The sequence below is a fragment of the Megascapheus bottae genome, chromosome 2 (assembly GCF_031878675.1).
Source record: "Megascapheus bottae isolate mThoBot1 chromosome 2, mThoBot2.hap1, whole genome shotgun sequence".
NCBI lineage: Eukaryota > Metazoa > Chordata > Mammalia > Rodentia > Geomyidae > Megascapheus > Megascapheus bottae.
In genome coordinates, this window is record NC_143510.1 from 79,861,174 (window position 1) to 79,874,492 (window position 13,319).

Genomic DNA, 13,319 nt, shown 5'->3' on the forward strand with positions numbered 1-13,319 from the left:
TTAATTCTGCTTGGATTTTAATAATGTGGGATTAGGGTTGGTTTGTTGCTCTTTTTCCAGGAGCTTAAGGTGACACATTAAATTGTTGGTTTGTGATTTTTCCAATTTGTTATTGTAGGCACTCAGTGCTATATGTTTTCCTCTGAGTATTGCCTTTGCTGTATCCCAAAGGAGCTGGTATTTTTTGTGCTCCTTTTTGTTAAATTTCATAAACTGTTGGCTTTCTGTTCTGATCTCTTCAATGACCCATTGGTAATTCAACAATGTGTTGTTCAATCTCCATGAGTTACAGGGTTTTCATTGGTGGAGATGTGTGTTCAGTTCCAATTTGATGTCCTTGTGGTCTGAGAGAGTGCAGGGAATAATTTCAGTGTTTCTGCATCTTTCCAGGTTTGTTTTGTGGCCTAAACTGTGGTCTATTTTGGAAAATGTTCCATGTGCTGCTGAGAAAAACGTATATTGTGTAGTTGCTGGGTGGAATAATCTGCAGATGTCTGTTAGATCTTGTTGGTCTATATAGTTGTTCAATTCTAAGGTTTCTCTATTGAGTTTTTGCCTTGTTGATCTGTCCATAGTTGAGAGTGGTGTGTCAAAGTCACCAACAATCACTGTGTTTTGATCTATGTATGGTTTCAGTGAAAGTAAAGTTTGCTTGATGAAGTTTGGAGCTCCGGGATTGGGTGTGTAAATATTTAGGATCGTTATGTCTTCCTGGAGGAAAGATCCCTTTAGTAGTATGTAGTAACCTTCTTTGTCTTTTCTCACTAATTTTAGTTTGAAATCTATTTCATCTGATATGAGGATGGCAACTCCAGCCTGTTTATGGGGGCCGTTAGCTTGATAGAGTTTATTCCAACCTCTCATTTTCAAAAGGTGTTTGTTTTTTGGGGTAAGATGTGTCTCTTGGGTCCCAGGAGCCTCCGCGCCGCGCCCCTCACCTCCTCGTTCCTCAGGGTGTAGATGAGCAAGTTGAGCGCATAGATGAGCAAGTTGAGCGCCAGCGTACCACGGTGTAGAAGAGGGAGACGAACTTGCCGCGGCCCTGGCAGTAGCTGCCCGCAGGCTGCAGGTAGTTGTAGATGGCGGAGCCGTAGAAAAGGCACACGGCCGTCGGGTGGGACCTGCACGTGCCTACGGCTTTCCTCCGGCCCCCGCGGTACCGCATGGCCCACACGGCACTGCCCACGGCCCCGTAGGAGGCCAGGATGACGGCGGATGGCACGAGCACGATGGCCACGCGGTGACGAACAGCTGGCGCTCGAAGGCGCTGCCGCCATCCCTGCAGGCAAGCTGGAGCAGCGCGGGCAGCTCGCAAATGAAGTGGTCCAGCCGCAGGGGCGCGCACAGCAGGGCACTCTGAGCTGCGGAGTTGGTGACGCAGCCCAGCCAGGAGGCGGCGGCCAGCGCGCAGCAGCCGCGCGGGTTGGCCAGGGCGGCGTAGCGCAGCGGGCGGCACACGGCGGCCGTGCGGTCCAGCGCCATCACCGCCAGGAGGACGCACTCGGCCGAGCCCAGCGCCAGCGACGTGCCCAGCTGGGCCACGCAGCCCCCGTGGGGCAACTGCAGCACCGCAGGTTGGCCAGCAGCGGCGGCACCACGGTGGTGGTGAAGCCGGCGTCCACCAGCACCAGGTGGCCCTGAAAGTAGTACATGGGCGTGTGTAGGCGCAGATCGCGCACGGCCAGCAGCACCATGGTTGAGTTGCCGGTCAGGGTCAGCAGGTAGCAGAGGAGGACGAAGGCGAAGAGGGCCGGCTGCAGGGAGGGCCAGTCGGAGAAGCCCAGCAGGAGGAAGTGCGCCCCGGAGCTGCTGCTGTTGTGGTTGGCCTGAAGGAGGGGAAACCCCAAGAATGTTGGGGAGAGTGGGATTAAAAAAAAAAAAGGGTGGGTGGGTGGGAGATACTACTGGGGCAAACCAAGAGAACCCCAGGGATGTGAGTGTAGAGGAGGGGTAAACTAAACCAGAACTTCCCAAGTGTGGGTGGGCATGGAGGGACAAAACTGGGAGAGAGCCAGAGGGAAGGGGCGACATTATTCAAAGAGAAGGTAACTAACCACTCTGTTCATCAACTTCATAATAACAATAAAAATGCACGATAAAAAACTGATAATAAATAATGGGGCAGGGGAAAGCACACACACAAAAAAAGATGTGTCTCTTGAAGGCAGCAGAATGGTGGATCCTGTTTTTTGATCCAACTAGATAATCTATGCCGTTTAATTGGAGAGTTAAGTCCATTGATATTGAGAGTCAGGATTGAGAAATATTTATTAGTTCCTGCCATTTTTAAAAGCTTTCATTAGGGCCTGTGTCTTGATAGTTTTTGTGGTCCTTAGATGTTATGAGTTTTAGGTGTCATTTCGTTCTCTGTATTACATTTGTGTTGGTTTTCCATGTGTAGAACATCTTTGAGAATTTCCTGTAGTGTTGGTTTTGTTGCTACATAATATTAAAGCTTTTCCTTGCAATGGAATGTTTTTATTGTTCCCTCAGTTATGAATGAGAGCTTAGCTGGGTACAGTATTCTTGGCTGGTAGTTATTTGACTTTAGGGCATGGTATATATCGTTCCAATCTCTTCTTATTTGCATGGTCTCTGCTGAGAAATCTGAGGTTATTCTGATTGGTTTGCCTTTGTAGGTGATTGTTCTCTTCTCCCTGCTTTTAGGATCCTATCTTTGGCCTCTATTGATCCAGTTCAGATTATAATGTGGTAGTGGGATGTCCTTTTCTGGTCAGGTCTGTTTGGGGTTCTAAAAGCTTCTTGTATCTGGATGGGCCTGCCCTTCTGGATATTTGGGAAGTTCTCTGAGATGATTCCCTGAAGTATATTTCCAATACCATTGACCTCTTTCTCTAGACCCTCCTCAATACCAATTAGCCTTAAATTAGGCTTCCTAATTGTATCTTGGACCTCCTGTGGCGTTTTCTCAAATTTCCTAATTTGAATTGATTCATTTTCTACTTCTTTTTCTATAACAACAAAATTATCTTCAACCCCGGAAATTCTCTCTTCTGCATTGCCTAACCTACTATCAAAGCTATCTACTTTATTCTTCATCTCCCTTGCTTCTAATTGCTCATTTTTGATGCCTTTCATCTCTTGTTTTAGATCATGTATGGATTTCTTTAGCTCCTTGATTTCCATTTGAGTGGTTAGCTCAGCAGCTTTATTCTCTTTGGACATTTGTTGGAGTTCAGTCACCGTTTTTTTGTAGATTCTATGAATTCGTCCATTTTTCTTTGAAAAACCTTTATTATGGCCTCCTTTATGGCTTCTCCTTTTTCACATATCACCATGTTTATGGTTTCCTCTTGTTTAGCTGTGGCTTCCTCCCTTATCTTTTTTCTTTATGTTTTCACATTTTTCATTAATGATGTTTATCAATTGCATTTGTATAGCACTTGGAAGGCTCTCCTCTAGATTTGCCACTGACTGCTCCATTGCCTGTTTACGTTGGGTGGGAGATGCTATTCTTTGATTTGATATTTTTCTTGAGTTTCTTGTTCTGCCAATTTGAGGATGGGAGCAAGATTAATACTAAACAAGAGTATAATTTTTCAGATAAAACCAACCTAGATCTTTTTAGTTGGCTGACAATAGATATTAGCTCTTTTAGAGTGGTAATAACACGCTCTCTTTCTTTTTGTGCAGTTACATACAAATCTAATACAATCTCAGATGACCAATTTATGACCCAAACAATAAGCCCCTCAATCCAATCTCTATTGTATTTAAGTCCCTCTGGACCTAGAATATAATTGAACACCTAGATACACAGCATTGCTCAACAACCATCAAATGTAGATCCATGCATTATAAGAGTTGAAGGATGAACAGAGGACCAGAGATAGAAAAATAATATGAAAGATGACAAGGGAGGTAGGAAAAGAATAATACAGGAGTGTAAGAATATTATAGTAATGAAGAAATGGTATTGTGTAAAGATAACTGACCTAAGGTGATAGACAGGTAGAGTATTTGTGTAGAAAGTTTAGATGAACTTATCAAAATAAGAAGAGTAATAAGAATATATAGAGAAAAGAGAGAGGTTGATATAGGAGATTTCAATGATACCAATTTAAGAAAGAAAAGAAAAAAAGAGAGAAAAACAAAACAGCAACAAAATAAAAGAAAACAGAACACACACACACACACAAAATGAAAACAAAAACAAAAACAAAAAAAAACAAAGAAAAGAAAAAAGGTGGGGGGAGATTCCTCACTATTCTGAGTTCTTACCCAAGAGATACTAGGTTTGAGAACTCGGAGTTTAAAAAGCAGGTGACTATCAATATGGATATCATTTTTGTTCAAACTGTACCTAGAGCTGTCACTGTGTTTCTAGGAACGACCACAGTGACAGCAGGACTGGGGGAAAAGAGAGGAGAAAAAAAGAAAAAAGAAAAGGAATGAATCATAACATTAGAAAAAAAAGGTGTAGGTTAAATGGCAAAGAGAAAAATAAGAACATTTAAAAATGCAAATGAAATGGGGTAAAAAAAATAATAAAAAGGGTATTTTTCAGTTTTGTTTTTTTTTTTGGTGGGGGAATGGTTAGGAAATTTGTGTCTCCACTAAATTCGGGATCTAAACACTTCACAAAGTCTTTTTCTCTTGTGATTTGGCTTTGTGGTTTTTCAGATGAGATTGTTTGGTAAAACAAAGCTGAAAGATCCGCGGGCGGCTTTGTTTACCAGGTCTGCGGGCAGCGTAGGGCATGGACTTCAGCAGCGCTGGGGCCGGATTTCTGGCTAAGGGGGGTCTCTAGGAAATCCTTTGCTAATTAGATGGCGCTGTCAGCAACACCTCCCAGGCTCCAGTTGCTCTGGCCTGTGTGGTTGCCAGCAGTCAGGATGGCGCTGCTCTCAGCTGGTGGGGGAGGGGCTCCATCCCAATGGCATTCCCTGAGTAGAAGTCGAAACTTCTCGGAGCTACTCACAAATTGCTGGTTTCACTGGTTCCGTGAAGCGGGCAGCTCCGTGCATGACCGGGTGTCGGCTCTAGGCTCACACAGGCTCTGTGTGGCTCTGTCTGCAGCCGGCAGGTCTGCGCTGCTGTGGAGTGCTGTCACTGCTCTGCTTCAGAAGAGCCTTTGTCCCCCCCCACCACCACCACTCTGCTGTGGCTCTCTTTTCGCGCTGGTATTCTTCCTTTTTTTCCTCTCTGCCTGAGTTCTCCGTGGTCCAAAAGCTTACTTAGGATCAAGTTCTGTTAGAGGACTGTCTCCTGCACTGCCAGAACATGAATCTTGGCAGGAGCTCAGTATGTCTCACCCTGAACTGCCGCCATCTTCCGCTGATCTCTCAAGGGGTACATTTCTTGTGGAGCAGTGTAATCCTCTCCCTGGTTGTCTCCCACTTTCCCTCCCCCCCACTCCCCACCCCCAAGTTGTAAAGTTCATTTCCAAAATAATGTCTTGTGAGTGCCCCTATCATATTGATTCACCCTCTGTCCTTGGCCTCACCATTTTAGTTATTCCCTTCCCTTCCTTACAGAACATTGAACTATGAAATTTGTGGGTAAGGATTGGAATGGGAAAAATGGGGAGAAGGAAGGGTTGACACTGACCGAGAAGCACTATGCTCATAACCTGACTTAGGGAATGTAACTCTTTTGTACAATTTAAAAATACCAATGAAAAAAAAAAGAAGTAATGAGGGACTTAGGGTAGAATAGATCTTAAAACATTGTAAACCAGCTCCCTAAGAAATACATCTCTCAGGTAACTTTCCTAAACTATAAAATGGAAAAACTTAAATTCACCAAATAAGTGAAAATAGAGGAAATGAACAAACCTAAAGACATTGCCTTAAAGGCAATAACAAACCTTTTCAGGATTTGCCATAAAAGCTGGGAGCTCTGTTACCTCTCAATCCACTTTAATACTCTGTCAAGCTTTCTTTACCATTATTAGACTCATTTACAAGAAAGAGAAGAGTCCCAGAGAAGTTAACTTTTCCATGATCAATGAGCAGGTAAGAGGAACCAGTGGGATATCTATTCTAAATGAGGGCATTTTTTTTTCAGTTAATATGAGGGTTTTTTTCCCCTTAATACACTAAAACCATTTTAGGTTTCAGCACTTTCACACATAGCCCATACTTCTCTTCCTTCGAAAAGAAAAAACAAAAAGGAATATATTTTAATCTTTTACTTGGTCCCCAAAGTCTTCATTATGAATGTCCCTATGCACTATCTCCTTTCAAAATGGTGGTAAAGAGGCAATTATCATGCAACAACGCCTTATAGAAGCAGATACTTGTCTTGACAATAAATGGCCTCTTAAATACAGTTTCCTTAGTGTCCTCATCTGCTCTTACAGTTTTCCCATCCTTTCTCACATCAAAACACAGTAGCTGTTATTTCTTGTAGTTAGATGTCTTCATCACCCTCACCTTTTCTACCCTGGGTTAGGAAACTACACAACAAACACTGTTCAAACTCAATCAAATTCAAATTCGTTCATAGTTGAGGGACCAAGATATTACTGATCTCTACCCTGAGTATGATGCCAGCACATTAGTAAAGCCATATCTCTCTCCAACTGTTTAGAGCCCCTTTCTTTCTTTTCTTTCTTTCCCCTTCTCCTCTCCCAGTCTTTCTTCAATTCTTTTTTTAATACATCAGTCATTTTGTCCTCATTTAGTTTTTCTTTTTCCTCTACAAGATTTTACTGCATAGCAAAGGCTGGTCTAGAACTCATGAACCTCCTGTTTTGTTTTGTTTTGTTTTGCTATGTTTCTTATTATTTGGATGTTTAAATAAATGTGGTGGTTGGTGCTGGAGGGATTTGGGATTTTCTTATTTTAAGAAAAAAGTTAAACACAATAGTTTGAAAGAAAATAATAGAATATTATAATATGATCAGATTGTAAAAATTCAAATGTTTCTTATGATCTTTCTTTTAAAAACATTTAAAAATGTATTATGCTGAGATTTTAGATCCTGGACTTCAGACCTAGAAATATCTGCATCTACAATTACCTAGAGAGGCATTGCTTTCTGAGAATTGACTTTGGACAAGACATTTAATTTCCATGAGCCTCCATTTTCTAAGTTTTCATATCTTAAATTGTAATTAATGATAACTGTATCAAGTATGGGCAGTGCTTGACACTTAACAGTCTTTAAATCCTATATAATACAACATATATATATATATATATATGTATATAGCAGTAGAGTGCTTACCTAGCATGAACGAAGACCCGGGTTCGACTCCTTGGTGCCACATACATAGAAAAGGCCAGAACTGGTTCTGTGACTCAAGTGGTAGAACACTAACCTTGAGGAAAGCCCAAGGACAGTGCTCAGGCCCTGAGTTCAGTCTCCAGGACTGGCAAAAAAAATACTATATATATTATGGAATGCTAAGTGCAAAAGGTAGAAGGGTATTTAACATAAATATGATTATGAAAAGGTCTTTGTTCTCAAGGGCCTTTAAAACTACCAAACACAGGCTGGGAGTTTGGCCTAGTGATAGAGTGCTTGCCTAGCAAGCACTAAGCCCTGAATTTGATTCCTCAGTAGCACGTATACAGAAAAAAGCTAGAAATGGTGCTGTGGTTCAAGTGGTAGATGCTAGCCTTGAGAAATCACAGGGACCTCAGTCTCTGAGTTCAAGCCCGAAGACAGCCAAAAAAGTACCACTAGTCACGCAAAGAAAACTAATAAGCTATGTTGAAGCTGGAGGAACCAAATAATACAATGAGCATGCAAATAACATGATAACAGAGACAACTGATTACTACTCAAAATGTGGACACTATTTGTCTTTTATCACTTCCTTTGTGCATTAATGGGACATTCAAACAAGTTGCATTTACTCATGTCCCTGGTGTTTATTTTTCAGGCTGCAACAGGTGATTTCTCAGCTAACTTTTTGAGGTACAAGATCCTCATCTTATGCAGAGATCAGAAGCTGATGGAGGACATCGGTGTCCATGGGAAGTGGCCTTAGACACAGGAGACTTTTTCCTGATTTGAACAGAAACATCATACCAAGAAATTAATATCTGTTATTTGGAGTTATAATCATTTTAATACTTTGATTATGATTAACATGTTGAATTAGGTATGGTTCATCTCCTACTATTTTCAAAACAACTGCTTCAGCTATTTTTAATAAAGAAAATTACAAAATCATTATACAATTTCCTGATACAGTAGCACAAATAATTTGGAAGAAAAAATATAAACAAATTACCCTTTTACAATATGCAACACATTATACCTACAAATAAAATTTTTACCACACATCAAGCAAGGAAAATTCTTTGAATATTATTATATTATGGTCAAAAATGCAAAAGCTAGCCACTGCTGTCACTTGGTTACTGTTTTAGACCAACATTTAAGATCATTGAAAGAAAATGCAACAAGGTACATCGTACTTAGTAATTTAAAAAGAATTAAAATATTGAAATCTGAGCCAAATTCAGAATGTAGAACACTGAAACCAACTGAAAGCAATAAATTCACAATTTCCACTAAGATATACCCCTCTAAGGCACAGAATAGGAAAGATTTTCTAGATAAATATTTCATTTTACAAAATTAGTGGACCTTAATAGTATAAAGCTATTTCTTAGCACATACTAAACACTGGGAACCCAAGAGCTAGCCTTAGATTTTGTTTGGATAATTTTGCAAATTATCACCCCCAAAAGTTTAGTAAACAAGGACTGTTAGGTGAATTATGTTCCTCTAAAATTGATTGTGATGGTGATCAAGCCCTAATAAACATACATTAAAGAAGAAAATGAGGAAGGAAGCAAGGAAGGAAGGAAGGAAGGAAGGAAGGAAAGAAGGAAAGGAGGGAGGGAGGGAGGGAGGGAGGAAACATTAAGAAAAGAAGGAAATAACTGTAACTCTTCTATTAATTACAATAAAAATAATGAAAAAAAGAAAAGAAGGAAGAAAAGAAAAATTGAAGAAAGAATAGCTTCTAGTTTTTCCCATGGATTTAACATTTTTTGTAATCTCTGGAACTTATTTTATTGAAGTACAAGAAAATCATTTATTCAAGCAAATAGAATAAAATTTGGCAAGAAAAAATGAATATTTTGGTGTTGGAGCTAAAAACTACTCCCTCACTCTAAACACTTGTTCAGAAAAGTAGAAGATTCACTTTGGGCAGGTACAGTTAGGAAGAAAGAGAAGAAGAAAGAGAAGGAGGGAAGATAGATTCTGTTTTGCCCAATGGAATTGGTCTTTGAACACTGTCTTTGTTTCAATCATTAGAGTTGCCAAAACAAGGAATCATGAACTAGGTTGCCTATGTGACAGAAATTTTATTTTTGCATAATTATGGACACTAAAAGAACTAATTGCCCTTCATTTGAAGAATAGGGAGATGCAGTGTGATTATCCCCACAACGGGTTTTCATTAGGCCATGAGAAATAGTGGAGTGCTGATACAAGCTCCCATATAAATGAATACATTATATTAACTAGAGCAGCAAAAACACACAGTTTACTATACAATTTGCATGAATTTATATGAAATATCTGAATAATCAATCTACAGGAATAAAAAGTAATTTAGAGGTTGCTTAGGGCTTAGGAAGAATAGAATGACTATGAGGGAGTACAGTTTTTTCTGGAGTGAAAAAATGCAGAGATGGAGATATAACTCCATGAATATGCTGGAAAAAATACATCACAAATGCATATTTTGAATAGGTAAAATGTGTGTCCATGTGGGCTATAGCTCAGTAAGTCTGCTTAAAAATATTTAAGCCAATTGTGAGATTGGATTTTTAATCCAAACTATGATTGCAACAACTGAAAATATCCTTAAGGAGAGAAATTATCTGCACACATTGTGAAAGTAATAACAGCAATTTATCATGGTGGTATAGTTTGGCTATGAAATACTCCTCAAAGGTCCATGTATTGAAGGTTAGTACTCACTTTGTGGCCGTATTAGGAAGTTGTGGGACTTTTAGGAGGTGGGGCTTAGTAGAAGAAGTTAGGTCATTAAGTGATATGTCTTTGAGGAAGATATAGGGCTGTAGATTCTCCTCTCTCCTGTTGCTTCCTTGCCACGGGAGAGGAAGAGACTCCTCTTTGACAAGCTTTCCAGCATCCTCTGCCTCAGCATAGGCCCAAAGCAACAGGATCAAAGATACTTTCTGAATTCATAAGCCTTCTTGTAAACTGACTTTATTATTCTGTTACAGTGACAGAGTGGCCGATAGAGATAGAATTTCCAGTTGCACCCCAGTGTCTCCCCCTCACTGACTAAGAAGCTGCTTTTTCCCTTAGTGTCTTCTTCTGCTAAATGAGGTTAATAGAATATTTATTTGATAAAGTTTATATGATTGCTAAAAATGTCAATCTGAGGGAAAATATAATTAGAACAATTCAATGAATATTAAGTTTGAAGGAAGTAGAAAACCAACTTATTCATTTATAGCTGTGACAGAGAAAAAATGATAGTTATTTTACCTATATACTCTGCCAAAATGAGAGACCCCCTCAACAATCCACTTACAAATATAAAAGTCAAAACACAAAATTAAACATTAAACTCAGATCTTAGAATTGCAGTTCAAGACAGTCCTGGTAGGAAAGTCCATGACACTCTTATCTCCAATTTACCACCAAAAAACAATTTTAAAAATTAATAATAGCATCCAGGTTCTGAGTTCAAGCCCCATGACCAATTAAAAATAAGTAAATAAGCATTGAAATAAGAAACAGATAGCACAGAGAAAGGGTCAACAAATGAGAAAATGTTGACAAATCTGAATCTGAACCACATTAAGGAAGAGTGGAGGGAGCAAAAACTTTCCTAATTTCTCCAACTGTAACAACGATAAATTAACACCAGAGATTTAGTCACACAAGTTTCATTCAAAGCCATGCAACTACTGAAAATAACTCTCATAAAAAAAAAAACCTCAGAGAGTGATTTGACAACTCCTCTACATGTAGACTCATTTATTACCAAAGAATCAATGTACTTATAAAGCAAAAAGAAGTCTTCACTTTTTTTTATTTTCCTGGAAAGAGCTTAGAGTTGCTTATAAGATGTATGAATAAAAAACAGATATGGAAGAAATACAAAAATCAAATGTTCATATCAGGATAGTCCTAATGTTTGTTGTGCGTAGAACGACATATTATTCTTATCTAAGCCTTATAGAGATACCAATAGAGCAAGCATACTTTTTCATGGAGCTCCAATCCCCATCACTTATACTTTTCTTTAGTCCAAAGAACATCCTCTTCTTAGGACTGCTCTTCCATGATATACAAGCTGTATGACCTCATACAAATGATTTCTTCTCCCTGGAACTATCTTTGCACCCCAACATGCGAAGAATGTATCTCTCATCAAGTTCTCCTAGAGTTGCTGAGACAAGGCCTGGTCTGGCTCTCATGTTTGTACAGCCCCCAGGAGTGATTCAAAACTTGCTACATATATGATCTTCTCCCTTTTCCACATTCCCTTCCTTCCCTCTCCTAGTGCAATCTGAATAAAATCCAAATGAACTCAAATGTTTCTGTACTTATTTGGGTCAATATTGTCATTGTTGGCCAAGCTATTTTAGATTGTCAGACTAGCAAGAAGCTGTGCACGGTGGCTCACACCCATAATCCTAGCTACTCAGGAGGCTGAGATCTAAGGATCAAGGTTCAAAGCTAGCCCAGGCACAAAAGGACCTGAGACTCTCATTTCCAATTAACCTCTAGAAAACAGGAAGTAGGGCTTGGCTCAAGGGTAGGGCAGTAGCCTTGAGCTGAAGAGCTCAGGGGCAGTGCCCAGGCCTAGTTCAACCCCCATGATCCACAAAAATAGTACAAGATTGGCTTAACCAACATGTTTCCAATTTTTTTTTGCCTCCATTCTATGTGATGAATTTTATTTTCATGAAACATGAAGGAAGCAAACACACTCAAACCCATCAAGAAAAATTATTCTATGCCTTGATTACCATCTCTGTAAAATGGGAGTGACTATAACTAACACATCTGCTATGCTGAATGGCTACTTTTGTAAGAATCAGGGATACAAAACATTTCTTACTAGCCATCTTATTTCATCTCTTCATGTATTTTATTTCATTCAATAACAAAAAAACAAATAAGAAGCCCATCCAGACTGTGACATCGCCTCTGACCCAAGTCAAAAAAGTCCTCATCTATTCATGAACCCAATGAGGACTCTGTTTCTTTCCAAGGGAATATTGCTGTGCTAGAGCAAGAGTAATAATTCATACACATCCCTGCATTAGCATTTGTAAAATCTTCAAAGTTAAAACTGGGAAAATTATTGCAGCTTTAGGCAATACTGATGGTGTCCCACAGCAATAATTGATGCCTGTGAAACACACACAGAGAAAAATCATCTGAATTCTTTCCAGCTGTTTCTGTTCAAATTTATGAAATATTGATAGAAAAAAATAAATAGGTATTAATGCTGTTTTACTAAAGATTTGGTCTGCTAGAGACAGAGAATCATTCATCTCCAGCTTGTAGGATTAACACTAGAGTTGCCTCTGCTTTGTATTAATAGCCAATGACATGTTTCATAGGTCTCCATGCTCCAGAGCTTGTATAGAAAGGTCACACCTCTAAGTCCTCAAATCCTGTCCTCAGCACCATACACTAGAGATGCCACCCTAGGATATTTATGCCATTTTTTCAGTACCTGTCTAAATCTGCTTGCCTACATCTGTGAAGAATGACATTTGGCTGTGGGTCTCAGAAATTCCCATGAAAACCTGAACATAAAGACCAAGAGGAACAGCTATTCTTGATTCACCAAGAGTTTTCAGGGTCATAATTGCTAGTTCCCTTGACTTGATTTTATGATTATGGTATGGCTTCCAAATCTCCAGCCATTGTACCTTTATTTGGAGCAGACCGAAGAAATAACAGGTAAAGTAATATAGTGTTATCCATTCTACTAAGAAAGTGATTAAGTCTTCTTAGGAATCTAAAAAATTATTTTCTACTTCTGTTACCTTGGTCAGAATCACATTCCTTGGATCAGCATAATGGCTCGGCATCTAAAATTGTAGGTTTTGTGCTTTGTATGAAAGGAAGTAAGGAAAAAGAAGTCAAAATAGACACTAGGAGAGGGAACAAATAGATATTGAAAGACATTTTACAAGATGTCTGCCTCACACACCCTCAATTACTATTTGACAGGTAAATGAGATCATCAGAAAAAGATTCTGCTTCTTTATCAGACACTGGTAGAGGGACTAGCTTTTAGGATTTCTAGAAGTACTTTTGTCAAATTCAAGTTAGGGTTCCCAAATGAAACCATAATGTAGAGATATTATCATTACAGAACACTT

General features: G+C 39.4%; 1 pseudogene; it reads right to left on the bottom strand.

Moving 5' to 3' along the window:
• Positions 1 to 866: 866 nt before the first annotated feature.
• LOC150067390 (putative olfactory receptor 2I1 pseudogene) lies at positions 867 to 4,988 on the bottom strand (annotated as a pseudogene).
• Between the last annotated feature and the right edge of the window lie 8,331 nt (positions 4,989 to 13,319).